The sequence below is a fragment of the Equus caballus genome, chromosome 4 (genome assembly GCF_041296265.1).
Source record: "Equus caballus isolate H_3958 breed thoroughbred chromosome 4, TB-T2T, whole genome shotgun sequence".
NCBI lineage: Eukaryota > Metazoa > Chordata > Mammalia > Perissodactyla > Equidae > Equus > Equus caballus.
In genome coordinates this window covers 93103135-93118163 of record NC_091687.1, presented here as the reverse complement: position 1 = coordinate 93118163, position 15029 = coordinate 93103135, and the positions used below count along the sequence as shown (strand labels likewise).

General features: G+C 41.4%; 1 protein-coding gene across 12 annotated transcripts in view; it reads right to left on the bottom strand.

The window, feature by feature from the left end:
* Window positions 1-15029, bottom strand: part of CALD1 (caldesmon 1) — a 183232-nt gene that overhangs the window by 107509 nt on the left and 60694 nt on the right. For 10 of the 12 annotated variants that reach the window (XM_014739289.3, XM_014739293.3, XM_014739294.3 and 7 more), the window contains exon 2: window positions 8346-8439. The gene's annotated coding sequence lies outside the window, so the exon portion shown is untranslated. Of the gene's footprint in view, window positions 1-8345; window positions 8440-12369; window positions 14042-15029 lie in introns of those variants that run through there. The other 2 variants (XM_070265838.1, XM_070265844.1) reach the window with 1 other exon arrangement.

The window sequence follows — 15029 nt, the reverse complement described above, 5'->3', positions numbered from 1 at the left end:
TAATGACCTATCAGATGCTTTCTGCCGGAATTTATACACAGGGAATCCACTTAAGACATTAGCTTCACATGGCTAAATTAGGAGGCATCTTTCTAGAAACCATCCAGCTCGGTGACCTTCTGACAATAAAAGCATGTTTCTCACCCACCATCAAGCAGAAATTTGCTGATTTAAACGAAGTTGATCCGCTTTGTTTTTTCAGACTTTGGTTCATGATTCCAAGAAAAGAACAGTCCATAATAAATTTACCCCAGTGGCAGAACATCTCACAACCAACTTTTCCACTTTAAATACCACAAACAGAGCTTTTATTTGTTGACACACAGCCCCTGGACATTCATGAAAACAAGATGTTCTCTCGCCGCTTTTTAAGTTAAACAGATTTAACTCAGGGTCTCAGCCGAATTTCAAAAACAGATGTTACATAGCAAAAAGGCTGAACTGACCCCAGCAAGGACAGGCTATTTCACTTGAACTTGAATATTCTTTGTTAGCAGGAGAAGCGAACAAAGATGCCTTAAACTGGAAATAGGAGCAACTCAAGGTTTACTACTGTCTCCATTCAGAGACTGCCCTGTGGGTCTGGGAAGCTGTTGGGCGTCCAGAACTCTTGGTTTGGGGACTAGTGGGTGGGGCTTGATTTTGGAGGTTGGTGAGGAAGGACAATCCTCCTCCCACATGCCAATATCCTGTTTCTCAGTAGACCTCAGAGGCCTCCAGGAAAAGGCTTTACTGCACGCATCACCTGATTCCACTCCATCACATGATTCCACTCCCAACCCCACTCTCACATGCAAACGCAGGTCTGGAATGATCTAGCTCCCACTTCTGCCTCAGGGCCTTTGTCCCTGCTTCCTCTCTCTCATTATCTGAAATACTCTCTACTCCTTTTGCAAATTCCATATATTTTTCTAGCTAGAGTCTAGCTCCCTTCTATCTTTATTCTAGAACCATCCTCTCTTGCAACTTCTTCAGCATTATTGGCACTGTTCTTTTTGGTGATCAATACCATATGGTTTTGTTATTCAAATATTTTATAGCTTCTCTTTCTCTTGAGCAAGTCTGAAGCTGCTCAATGTCAGGGCCTCAATGCCTTCACTATCCCCTCACAGTGCTGGATATTTTGCTGTTATGCCTTTATAGACGCAGGGGAATATTTGCTGAGTTGAACTTACTGAAAAGCTTCTGGCCTGAGAACCCAAATTGCAAAAAAATGTCACAGCTATGGCCATTAGCACTGTTTGCCCTGTGTTCCAGTTTTACCCTTTCTGGGCACATTATAGAATTGTACTTGCTGGCCTCCTTGTGGTCAGCTGAGGCCAAGTGACTCGTTCTGGCGAATGAGTTGTGAGCCTAAGTGTCATGTCACTTCTGAAGCAGAGCATTTAATCATTGTAGGGAGACCCTTCAGAAATTTCATTTCTCTCTACCATGGTAAGCAGCAGTATTTCCAAATAGTAGCTGTCAGCTGGGGTCCCCAAGTCAAGATGACAATGATGAGGACCAGACACCCCTGCCTACCCAGGGTTGGAGAGAAAGCATGAGTACAAACCTTTGTTGTTTAAATCACTGGACTTTCGAGTTGTTTCTGACCAGAGCATAACCCAGCTTGTCATGACTGATATAGCCTTGCTCAACTCAGTCCATGATGAAAATGATCTTCTAACGTTAGATAGCGCACAGCTCTGCTTCAGTCAGGTGCTCATTTCCCTCCTGTGACTTCTAGTATAGAACTAGGGATGGGTAGGTTAACTGAACACCATTTGCTGGCAGGGCCTCAGCGAGTGGAAGTGGCTCACACTGCACTTCCTCCCTGGCCCCATCTCCCTACTCCTGACATAAGAGTCGTAGCTACAGGACTGTTCACATATTATGTGTTCACTCACTTATAACAGGGAGGACGGACTCAAATTAAAGACGAAAGAGATGAATATTCGGGGAGTGGTGGTCTATGGGGAAACAGAGAATGCACGCATCCTTAAGAGCATTCAAATTCAAATTTTAAAAATACCATGCTGGGCAAGGGAAGCACATTTGCAGGTAAATGTGGGTCCTGGGTGCTGGTTTGTGACCTCTGATCTGTAGAGTCCTCTATTAATGTGCCAGACAAGGCACTGTGTGGGAGCAAGGGTGACCCCCAAGCGAACCTCTACTAGCCTACAGTCTAGATGGAGAAGTTCATTTATTTAGTCAACAGTTATATAGCACATACTCTGTCCTGAGCATTTCATAAATATCAATTTAAATCTTTATAACAATCCTTATCGTCCCCATCTTACAGATAAAAAGACGGAGGCCCAGAGGAGATGAGTCATTTGCCGGAAGTCACAGAACATGTAAAGAGTAGAGCTGGGTTTACATCCGGTCAGATCTGGCCCTAGGGGCTATCCTTTTAATCATAGCACGATGCTACATCTCACGTGACCTGTAAATGCATAATACAAGGTAGACTGTGGCAAGAACCAGGATGATGAAATGACTGTGTGATTGCCTGGAAGGATCCAGGCTCCTCTACAAATGCCCCTCACTAGGAGCTGTTTCCTATCTGGAGGATTTGGCCTGCTCCATGTGAGGCTAAGTTCACATACAATGTTTATTAATGAAGTAAAAATGAATCTCCTGTTTATGTTAATTTGTGATTTGCCAAATGGATTTATTGTTTCATTTAAGTCGAGTCCACTTTAGCAAGTGAGTGGAATTCATCCTACAGCCTTTAAGAAATAAAATACGATACTTCACACTTTGATCGTTTTTTTGCTTTTTTTCATTGAGTTAGCTTTGAGCATGAAGATACCCCATCTAAGTTTATCTGTTTGTGTCAATCTCAGAGCAGATCCAAGTTTTGTGGGATCTGAAGGTTATTTGGGAGGCCTTCTTCAGGAAAGAGAATACAGTGTTAAACGTAAAAAGTTAGGCAGGGTTGTGTCAGGCGCCTGTCTAGAGGAAAGGCCTTGTGACTTAAGCTCCATGGTTTCATGGCAAATCCTCTTTGGGTCTCTCACCTTTAATTCTTATGAGCATTCCATAAAAATGTCACAGCACCCTTACCTTGCTTTTAATTTTCAATTACTTTGAAACTATAGTTATATCCCCTTTTTAAAAAATCATTCATGAAAACAAGAATTTAGGAAACAAAATAATGTCGGTGGCAATTATGCATCCTGTTTCAAAGTGACTTGCAGAAAACTCGAATTACAAATATAGCCAGGGCATTGCAGTGTTTTGCCTGTAAACCACATAATTAAGTATGCTAGGTAGATGAGAAAGCAGAAAAATTTAAAATATTATGACTCCTCGGCAAGATGAGGCCAATGAAAAACAAATAAAAGATTCAGAAATCACAACTTACATTAATGAACACATGATTGGATTTACCAAATTTTCCATTGCATTAAAAAAAATTCCTTTTATAGGAGAGAATGAAGGAATACTAAAACTGATAATGCAGCCCAGACTAATACAACAGCTGGGATGGAGAAGGTCTTATTCAATATGTGGCTGTAGAATGAATGAATGGTTGTGTGACTGAATGAGTATGTTTGAGGAACAAGAAAAAGGGCAGATGGTGCTAATGGTGGTGACATGCCTCCCCCATCAACCCCAGGTTACAACTGCATCTTTTTCTTTAAACCGTTAGCCAGCAATCTGAGAGAGGCAGTTAGAAATGTCCCCAGAGTTTCTCCTTATAACGAACGTCTTTATATTTATATATTTTTTAAGCCTGTGATGGATTCAGAGTCACATTGTGGGTATAACATAGTTAGGGGAGGAATTCTTTACAGAACTTAGAGAAAATGCTTTCAGAAGAGCTCCTTCCTTCAGGCCCACCATATGTTTGTATTCACGCCCCCTCTGCATCCTCTGGATATGATAAACACAGTTTTCCCCAGACTCAGGATGCCCTATTCCACGCTGTATCATTTTTAGTTATTAAATAACAGGACTCAATATTAATGTTGGCCTTCTCCATCCCTCTTTAACAAAGTGTTTTCAGCCAAAGATATTAAACTAGTCAACTGCTCTTTTCCCCTGTCAGAGAAACAGCCAGCATCCTGAAATCACAGCTCATTTGTACTACATTGGCGTGAATATTCAGACTCCATTTGTCTCCAGCTCTTAAAGGCTGGTGTTAGAGTGAATGATAGACATTTTGTTTTGAATTAGCAAAAAGGGAGAGAAAAAAAAAAACGCAAGTAATAAGTTTGGCCTAAAATATCTGTTTCAGGGAATGCAGCTCTGCCTTTTCCTCTAGTGAAAGTCAACTTTAAAAAAAATCTAGATTTAATTTGGCATTAGGTCGGACCTGGGATATAGAGAATAGGAGGAAGGAAAACGTCTCAGTCTTTTCCCCCTTGGATTGAGAGCTTATTCTTCTTAAGTCCTGTTGGTGTATGGCTGCACGGAGTGGTGCAAGATGTTCACGACTTCGTTTTGTTGAACACTCCAAAGCAGAATTGGGAAACAGTTGACTCTGTGTCCTTGAACTGTACAAATCCTATCACAGTTGGTACCTCAGGTAAGACTTTTGATAGTTTTGGTTGAAAGCTAAATAGCAAAACCATTCTTTTTCTCTTTACTGCATATTCACTTGTGCTTATTGGAACAAAAGCCTGGAAAAGAGTTCTAGGCAAGAACTCCTGGCACTGCTATCTGTTTTTCTCCCGGCTATCTCTGTCCCCCATCTCTGCTTGTCCACCCTGGCACAACCTCTTTCCATCAATAGTTGTGCTAGACAGGAATGTGTACTTCTATGGAGGCCCCTCTTAAGGCCAAGTGCAACTCCCTGGCCAGGGCAACTCCATTATTTGGCCAGAGTTACAAAATCTGCATGTGGCGGTACTGGAATGTCCTTATCATGACGGTTTCCGGAATGTTGGGAAGACCATGGGAATCCATGTTCCTTGTACCCCTCAGTCTTTAACCAAACTTGGGCTCACCGCATATTTTCCTCCTTATACCGCATGATAAGGACCTGGGAGCAGCCTCCCTGAGGTGAGGCTCTTGGGGAAGCCAGTGTATTCAAGACCTTCTCACACATGAACCTTGTTTCACAGCCACTAGTAGAAATCTGTAGCAAAGACTCTTAGTCTAAGAAAGACTCCTTCAGATCCTTCCATAACAAGTTTGGGCACACTTGAACTAAATAAGAGACTGAACACTTTGTCAAGGGTGTCTAGAGAGGCTCGTTCTGCAAAACCAAGAAAAGAGGAAGAAAAAAACACTTCTCTTTCCACTCCATCTGGAGCTTCAACTGACTCCAAAAATACAGGCCCACGGTGGTCATAAAGTCTCCCATTTAAGCTGTTTTAAGACTAGGGCAAAGCCTGCTAGGTGCTTACAACTCAAAGTACTTCTTTTCCATGCTCATAAGAAAATTGTCTTTCTCTCTAAATCCTACAGCTGACTGAAATTAACGAACCACTGTTGGAAGACAACCATGCAGGTCACCGGCCACCATTCATTTGGAACACCCCACCAAGGCCATTCATGGATCACAGAGCTGTTTTCTCTTAACTTCAAAATTTCTCCTTTCTCATTTTATGAAAATAGCAATTTGTGTAAAAGTCACTTACTCAGGTGTCATTGATGTTTTGGGTAGCTGCGAGAAAACTGGCGTCTTTTCCTGGCTACTCGAAGAACAGCAATAGGAAGGTGTAGAAGTGGGTACCTGAAGAAAGCTGGTATCTCCAAGTTCATTTACAAAAAATTGGGTGGGTATATGCAGAGAAGAGACAAGCTTCCAGATCTCTGATAGCCTCTTTCACAAATAATCAGACAACCCAAGGAAAGATCAAGTGTTTCCGCTCAAGAATGAGAACTAAGGGAGAGAGTGAGAAAAAAAGAAAAAAAAAAAAGCAAGGAGGAAACTTAAAAGAGAAGACATCACACAGGAGAAATAAAAAGAGGAATGAAGGAATACCTTCATTTGCATCACAGTAAGCAGGAAAAATTAGGGAAATTCTGTGCTCAGGTAATGTGGCCGCATTAGAAATGACATTTGATGGCGTGGCCAAGAGGAGAAGCTTGCTGTGACCATCATGACCCACAGCCTGGCCCCTTCATGCTCCACCAGCCCCTATCCTAGCTTGGCCGTGAAACCCTAAAATGTTGCCAAAGCCTCCTCGAGGGCACAGGTGGTGTGCGGACCAGCAGGGAACAATGGACTAAGGAGGCAGTTCAGTGCAAAAGAGGTATGTTTCCCCCAACTGAGCCCTTCACTGACTGTCTAGATGAGATAATGTTCCCTGGGGAGTCAAACACATGCTCATGGGTGGCATTAGCCAGAGCTGGTAGGGCAAGACTCACAAGAATGTTTGGGGCATAGCCCCTAAAAGAGAGGGCAGAAGAAGAAATCAAATAGGGCCCAAAAAAATAGGAGGACAGAGAAATAGGTAGACATACACATTAGCTAACGTACGTGTCGTTACAAACCCTCATTAGAAGTACCATGTAGATTTCTTTCTCTTGGGAGGGTCCCTCTCCAGTTATTTACCAGGAAAGTTGTCTATATACAATTTCCGGAGGCAGTTTCAAACCACTGCTTCTCTCCCCCAACACAATCTTTCTGAGTGGGCTCATCCACTGTCATGGTCTTAATTCCTCTGTGCAGACTATGACTGTGAACCTCTCTATCTCTAGTTCTCACCTGAGCTTCAGACTTGCATTTCCCTTGTGGTCTACATGCCCTCGGATGCCTCACAGCTCCTCCAACTCAGTAAATCCCAATCTAAACTCATCGTCCTTCCCTCTTGGCTCCCAAGACAATGTTCTCATGGCAAAATGACCTTATCTGGGGCAGGTTCATGTGATTTACCACCTCCTACCTCTTTGAGGAGAGCGGTAACTCTGCCGCCATCAGTTAATCATATTTTTCTTTCAGCCCTCTCTCAAGCCTTGACCCATTTCCACCTATTGTGAGGTGGAGGAGGGGGCAGCAAGTGAGGAGAAAACACCACTATAATTATCATTTGGAGATGGTCTTAAGGCAAATAAGGTGTAGGTTCAGAGGCTGTGTCTCATCATCTATCCATTCATTCAGTCAACCAGTCATTTAATTTGGTCAGTATTATTAAAATTTACTATATGCAAAACCTCCTCTATCTAATGTGAGAGATGTAAAAGGCACACTCTTCAATTTCAAAAATTATACCGTGTCCTAGGGAACTGAGAGCTGTTCACAAAGGACTAAAACACACTAGAAAAAAGGAACGCTCTGAGGGTGATGTACATGCTAAGGGAGTTCAGGAGACGAGAATCAGAGGGAGGTCCATATGCAATAAACCAAAAACCAACACAGTAGAGAAAAAAATGATAATGGGGTGTTATAGACTGAATTGTTCCCCTGAAATTTGTATGTTGAAGTCCTAACCCCCAGTGCCTCAGAATGTAATTGTATTTGGAGATCAGGTCTTTAAAGAGGTGATGAAGTCAAAATGAGGTCATTAGGGTGGCACTAATCCAATATGACTAGTGTCCTTATAAGAATAGGAAATTCTGGACACAGAAAGAGAGACTCCAAACACATGTGCGTGCAATAGGATGGCCATGTGAAGTCACAGGGAGAAGATGGCCATCTGCAAGCCAAGGAGAGAGGCTGTAGAAGAAACCAAACCTGCTGACACCTTGATCTCAGACTTCTAGCCTCCAGAACTGTGAGAAAATAAATCTCTGTTGTTTAAGCCCCCCAGTCTGGGGTACTTTGCTATGGCAGCCCTAGCAAACTAATACAGGGTACAACTCACATAATCCTGAAACAAAAATTGCCTGAGAACTGTGCGATTCCTGAAAAGCTTTACTTCCCACTGGTGCCAACCTCGGCAAAACTGCGAACAATTGGAGTTTCCTTTAGTTTCTCCATCCTCTGCCTTCTGAAATCCCCTCTTCCTGCTCCCCGGGTAGACCCTCTGCTGGTAGAGGTTCTCCTCCCCAGCGAGCAGGATTTGTTGAAAGTGAGGGGTACTTATTGCTCCTGAAATCACCAGTATTTGTGCAAAGATGAGCTTATTCACCCTGGAAGGCTGACTCATCATCTCTTTATTCCCTCAAGTTATCAGCATTCTTCACAGGAAATAAGGACTTCATTATTGATCAGGGACTGTTTGGCTTAAGATATTAGATATGCAGGAAAAAATAAAGGAAACAAATCAGATTACGAATCAAGAAAAGAATTGCTTCCAAACTTGATAGATTAGTTGACTGGAAAGTAAACAATGAGAGGCCTAGCAGAAAGACTGGTTTCTCACATCCCTCTAGGTGCAAGAATTTAGAAATTCAGGCAGAGAGGCTGTATAATTGCTGAGAGCAGAACTGCCCCCCTCCAAAAAACCCACATAAATTCTACTCACAGGTAAGGAGTCAGATGTCCACTTCTGAGCCTTCTGGTTGATCAGCAATCCCTGCAGGATCCAACCGAATGATCTTGGAATGTTTTACTGATACCTGGTATAAATAAGGAGGATGGAAACATAATTAAGTGGAGTGAATTTTCATTAACATAGACTATATATTTTTAAATATTATTGCTTCCTCAGGTACTGTTGTTAGGACCTTGAAGGAGGAATAAGATATAGATATTGTGCATTTAAAAAACAAATAAATACAATGATTACAGAGTCAACCCCTAAGTTATTCTAAATAAATAGGGTGGAGAAGGTGGTATGGTTAATACAAAACAGGGAGTACTACAAATGCCAAGAGTCAAAGACAAAAGGCTTTAGAACATAGTCAAGGACACCCTTTCTCTAAGCTCAACCCTCAAGTCTTCTAAGCTTCAAACTCTCAAAGACTCTTCAGACTCTTTGCTTTGTTAAAGTTTTCTGCTGTTGATGGTTAGGAACTTGACTAGTTGGTACAAGAGGAGGCTCTGGAGGATTACGAATAATTATAGAAATGTACCAGGAGATAATCTAGAGTTAACGCTCTTGCATTTGAAACACAGCAATAAGTATTAAACATTAGAAGGACCAAAGAAACAATAATTTTGACAGCAAATCACTGTCACACCCCTAAACCTGCCCCAACATGATGCTATAAGGGATGCTGAGTATGAACTTCGGGCTTTTAATATTTGCCTTTAATTTAGTGGAATAATGGGTCTCAAGTGGACCTGAAGAAGACACCTTGCTTCCCCCCATTCTCACCCCCTGCCATTTTGAATTGGAAGGAAACAGAAGCTCGCAGAGGTTAAGGGACTGACTTGGAATCACACTGCTAAAAATTGGTCCTGGATTCCTAGATTTTCATTTCAGGTTTCACAGGTAAAACACAAAACAAAACAAAAACCTGCCTAGCATGCTATGTATGGTTTGTGTCCATCTGGGGAAGGCTGGTTGGCAAACTAGGGATCAGGGAACCTTGAGGGGTTGTAAATTAGTCAGTAAAACCTGGTGCCATCCATTTCCTTATTCTTGAGCAGTCACAGGCTGTCTTCAGCTCCTCTCCCTCAATCTCGACCACCTCTTCCTTCTCCTCTCAAACACACGTGTCTAAGCAATCGTTGTATTGTCTTATATCTAAAGTACCCTGCTCAGCATTCTGGGGATGTGAGCCCTGATCTTAAGGAGCCTAAAATCTGGTTGGAGTAATAAAGCATATAATTACACTTCTAGGTTACAAAGCCAGAAAGTGGGAAGAACTCCAAATCCCATTTAAATTCCTTTTCTTCTACTGTGGGCCAAATTTTGGAGGTCTTTTCTATAAATCTGAGGGGAGGGAGACAAGAAAACCTGTGCTGTATCTCCTAGCTGGAAAACTCTGTTCATATTCCGGTTCCTTACAGCTCCTAGGCCCCTGCCAGCACAGTGGGGCATTAAGAAATATTTGTTGAATGAATGAATGGAATCCATGGATGAGTTTCAGGGGGCATTGTGAACTTCCCAAAACTGTAGGCCAAATGCTGTGTGTATTAACTTTCATTGATTTCTCAAAGCAGTCTCTGCTCCCTTTTTCCTCGCTCCAAATTGAGAACCACTTGCTAAATGATTAGCAGAGTTCTAGAGGATGCAGTTCAGATGAGAACAAATTACAGCGTGTATTCCTGTAGGTAAATTTATAAACAAATATGGATTGAGCACCCTCTATGTGTCAGGAACATATTGGGGATACGACAACGAACAAGTAGCCGTTGAACTCAGCCTCAAGATCCTTGTAGTACATTGATCCCTTATAATTCTCAGACTGGCTGTATGTCAGAATCTTCTGGGGGAGTTTTTAAAAAATACCATATGGGATACTCCATAGAGCTCCCCAGTGATTCGCGCCTCAAAAAAAGTTCCCTACATTCAGACGCTGGCGTACATTACAGTCCCCACCCCACACAGTCCTCCCATCTCGACCCTCAGGCTCCAATGAAAGCAAAGGAGACTAGAAGAAAGCTAGGAGTGACTTGCCTGAATTGAAAATGAACATACTGAGACATTTAAATTTGTAGAGAAAAAATTCACAGTTCCTTCCCCAAACCCTCTGGCAGGGTCAGTATTTATTTGCCTCGTTTCCCTTTCGCCTGCTCCCATCCTCTCAGTATTTTACTTTTTAAATTTAAGAATGAATAAAGAAAAAAACAGAGGAAACAATGCTATCAGTGGAAAGAATTTTTTTTCGGTCGGTAATATCCCTGTCCATGTTCATGAACTATCTTGTTGATGAGACAGAGTTAGAAAGGCTTTCAAGGGAAACCGTCAAGGGAATGGCCAAGTGACTGAGAGTGCAGTTTCTCTTCAGATATATTTATTCTCCTGTCTATTTTCAGACTTAGGATAAAAGGGCAGAAAGTTGATGAAGTTCTTACTCCCTGTTTTAAGATCTTTCTGTACTGTCAGTTACCTTGCAACTTCTAATAGATGCCTGGGTGAACCATTACTCACTGGATCCTTTAAGCTTTTAATTCAGTGCTCAACACATAGATTCTGGCCGACCTGGCTCAGAAGCAGTTGCTGAAATTCTCTGCAGGCAGAGCTGAGTCTAGACTGGACATGGTAAGGAAGAAAAAGACCTGAGATGAAGGAAGAGGGGAAGGGAGAGAGAGCGGGGCTACATTAGGCAAGTGGTCCTGTCTTCCTTCCAGAGTCCCCTTCCCAGCGGCAAACAGTCAGGTGCTATTTATTGCTCCTTTGACTGAACCATCTGCTCAGGCGTGTGGGGGGAAATTGGGTTTTACATGAAAGCATTTGCTGTGGGAGAATCAAGGTGTAATAAAAGGAAAGGAGGAATTTATCCCCTCTCAATCAGATTTCTAGTCCTCCAAGAGTAATGATTTTCCTGAAACACTCAGGAAACCTCTAATGAAAGCCATTCAGTAGCATAAGAAACAGAAACTAGCACTTTCCTAGACTACACAAATAGAAAAATGTTGCCAGTATATATTTGCAAAAACTTGCTAAAACTCTCAAATTCTTACCACAAGTCTTCACAGAAAGATGTCATTTTCCAAGTGGATATCAAGAGGAGGGTCTCAAATGGTAACTTATTATAATAGTGAGTTATGGCAAAGGTTAAATAGGGATCCTTTATAAAAGGAATAACTTTGTATAGCTAACAAGAAGAACCAGGTTTTAATTAATTTAAAATTTTACCAAAATTTTACCCCATGTGTTTGAATTAAGACCCCTTGATTTGAATATTTATATTTACATTAAAAATCCCTCCATGACTCTTTTATGATATGCTCTGATTTCATTATGGAGGTACTAACAACTACTGTGTATTAAGGGATTTGGGGCCCAGCCCTGTCCTGAGCACGTTGCACACATCGATCTCATTTGTCACTCTAACAACCTAGTGAGATACATATTCTTACCTTAGGATAAGCACGGAGAAGTTCATTGTATTTAAGTCTTTTGCCTGAATTCACCCAGCTGGTAAGTGGTGAAGCCAGTATTCAAACCCAGAAACTGAACCAGCCTGATGTGTGTATTGGAAGGATACACGCCCACATTCACTTATTCATTGAGTTAGTACTCTGAGCCAGAATGGAACTCATAGTTATGAGCAAGAACTCTGCTTTCACAGATTCTGGTGGGGTATAGACAACACGCATGTTTCTGATAGTGAGTAAGTAAAACAGCATGATGTGATAGAGGGCCACCGTGGGGCCACTGGAGGCTGGATGATGAGGGATGGTCTCTCCAAAGAGGAGACATCTAGGCTGAAAATATATTTCTAGGAAGGAGTAACTCATGTGGAGATCTGTGGAACGAGTGTTCTAGGAGGAGCCCTTGAGAATCCTGGCATGAGGTAGAGACTTTCATGAGATGACTGTGTGCTCTGTGCTCATGAAACTCTTCCAAGTTATTTGGTCCGCACGGGATTCAGGCTTATCTGTCTGTTAGCAGAACACACATGCTGAAAGATGTGCTGAACAAGGGGACTTACCAAAAACTGATGCTCCAAGTGCTGATTTTGCTGGAAATCACGAGGGTGGTTGCAGTGCTGGTGATCTGTCCCTGCCCAGAGAGGAGAGTACCAGGGATGCACATGGCCACCTGTGTGTCTAGCGCCCAGAGCAATGGAGGTCCCCCTGCACCCTCTTTCACTTGGTAAACTCAAAGAGAGCTGTTTTCTCTGGGCTTATGAGTTCCTTTCAGTCTTGTGTGTTGGAGGATACAGCAGAATATTTCTTATAACAGACAAAAAAATGAAAAGCTACAGGACATAATCCTTGGAATGGGAAAAGAATGGTAAGTAGCTATTTCAGTCTTAGTTGGCAGGAAGTCACATAATTTGTGGGGATGGAAATTAAAATAAAATATTTAAAAATAGATCTATGGGTTTTAGTCAGAATGAGCCAGTAACAATAAAACATTAATAATTCTCTCTTGTGATTTGTCTCTGTTTTACATTTATAGTTGAATATGGGAGCTAGGAGTATTTTAGAAGGGAAGAAATATGTGATCTTAGGGAATTTGGGTCACTTAAATAAATACTAATGAGTGAAATGATCTTGACCAAGTCATTTAACCACTCTTGGACCGTCAATTCCTTCATCTGTAACATGAAGCATTTGGAATAGATTTTTAAGGTCTCTCCAACTCAGATAGTTTTTGTATAATTCTATGATCTTTTAAGGAAAAAAAAATGTACTGTGTGTATCTCAGTATCTGGGAATGACCTTGTTACAGTTGTAAATAAAACAGGCTCAATCAAATTCACCCTCTTCAGCAGCTGACAAGGTGCTCAGAGAAGGGTATTGCTTTTCAAGGACCGCCTACCCTCACCACTTCTCCATCATTTCTAAGAGATGAGTGCATTTCATAGCTCCAGGAGAAATGATAATGTATTACATAATAATAGCTATAATTTATTGAATGCCTACTATGTGCAAGGTATTTAATATCTGTTACTTCATTTAATCTTAAAAAGAGAACTGTGAAATCAGTTGTTTTTATTGTCCCCATTTGAAAGCAAGGAAGGGGCCAGCCAGGTGGTGCAGTGGTTAAAGTTCACACATTCCACTTCAGTGGCCTGGGGTTCGCCGGTTTGGATTCTGGGCGCAGACCTACACACTGCTTGTCAAACCATGCTGTGGCAGGTGTCCCACATATAAAGTAGAGGAAGATGGGCACAGATGTTGGCTCAGGGCCAGTCTTCCTCAGCAAAAGGAGGAGGATTGGCGGCAGATGTTAGCTCAGGGCTAATCTTCCTCAAAAAAAAAAAAAAAAGAAAGCAAGTAAACAGATTCAGATTTACTGTCACTTAGGAAGTAGCAGAGTTGGAATTGCAACCCACATTTGCTTGACTCCAAAGCGTTTTCCATGACTTGACACTTGGAGTAGTCATAGCTGCCAACACTGACATTTCTTTTACCCTTTGGGATCTATACAAAAAAAAAATTTGGAGGAGGGTCTTAATGAGTCTGTTTAATGTAAATAGACTGACTTAAGTGTTTGCCTGTAATGGAATAACCTGTGGCAGTCCAACGTTCTCATTGAGAACAACTAGAAAATCTGAATAAAATTCAAAAAAACCAAAATCTGTTTGAAGGCATCAGAGAGCTGCTGCAGGAACCATGACTTTACGGGGCCAATATCCTGAAGAATAGGAAGCCCTGGAAAAGCGAACTCATGTTCAGTGATTTCTCCCTCGAGGCATTTACTGGATCTTTAAGAATCAAAGGACCAGAGGACGTAGAAGAATAAGAAACCAAGCGGAGTGCTTCTGAAATGCACGGCAGTTTTCAGCAGTCTCATGAAGTGAAGCAGGGAAAACTTAAAGTTCGAAAAGGAAGAATCATTTTGGAGTTGACAGAGCTGTTCTATATCTAATTGCGGCGGTTGTTACACAACTGTGTGCATTTGTCAAAACTTGCAGAACTGTACACTAAAAAGAGTAAATCTTACTGTAGGTAAATTATACCTTGATTTAAAAAAATGGAAGCAAGTAAAAAAAAGAAAAAGAAGAAAAGGTCTTGGGATGCAATCTCATTTGGGACCCTTGGAGGACTCATCCATGGAGAGGAGTCAAACTAGAGGTCAATTAAATCATACAAAATGGTAGATGAGTTTCAAATAACCTCAGCCCTATTCAACTGAAGTGAACTTCCCCAACTCTATCAAACTGCCAGAAGATAGGGTAATCCTATGTGGAGGAAAGTAACATCATCCAGCACTTCAATTGGATATCCACATGGAAAAAAAGAAAACCAAATCTCGGCTTCTATTTAACACCATACCTCCCGCCCCTCAAAAGTTCCAGATTGATGGTAGACCTACACATGAAAACTGACACATCAAAAGTTTCAGAAAAAAAGTAGAAGATATCTCCATGATCTTGGGATAGGCAAAGATTTTGTAAACAGGACATAAAAATCATTAACCATAAAGAAATAAAATTGATAAATTGTCCTGCAGTAGAATTAAGAACCATAAAGAGAGTGAAAAGGCAAGCTATAGATTGAGAAACAAATAATAGCAGTACATCTATCTGACAAAGAACTTGTATCCAATATATATAATGTATTCCCACAAATCAATAAGAAAAAGATACATGACCCAACAGTAAAGACTTCAATAGGTACTTTACAAAAGAAGATACTA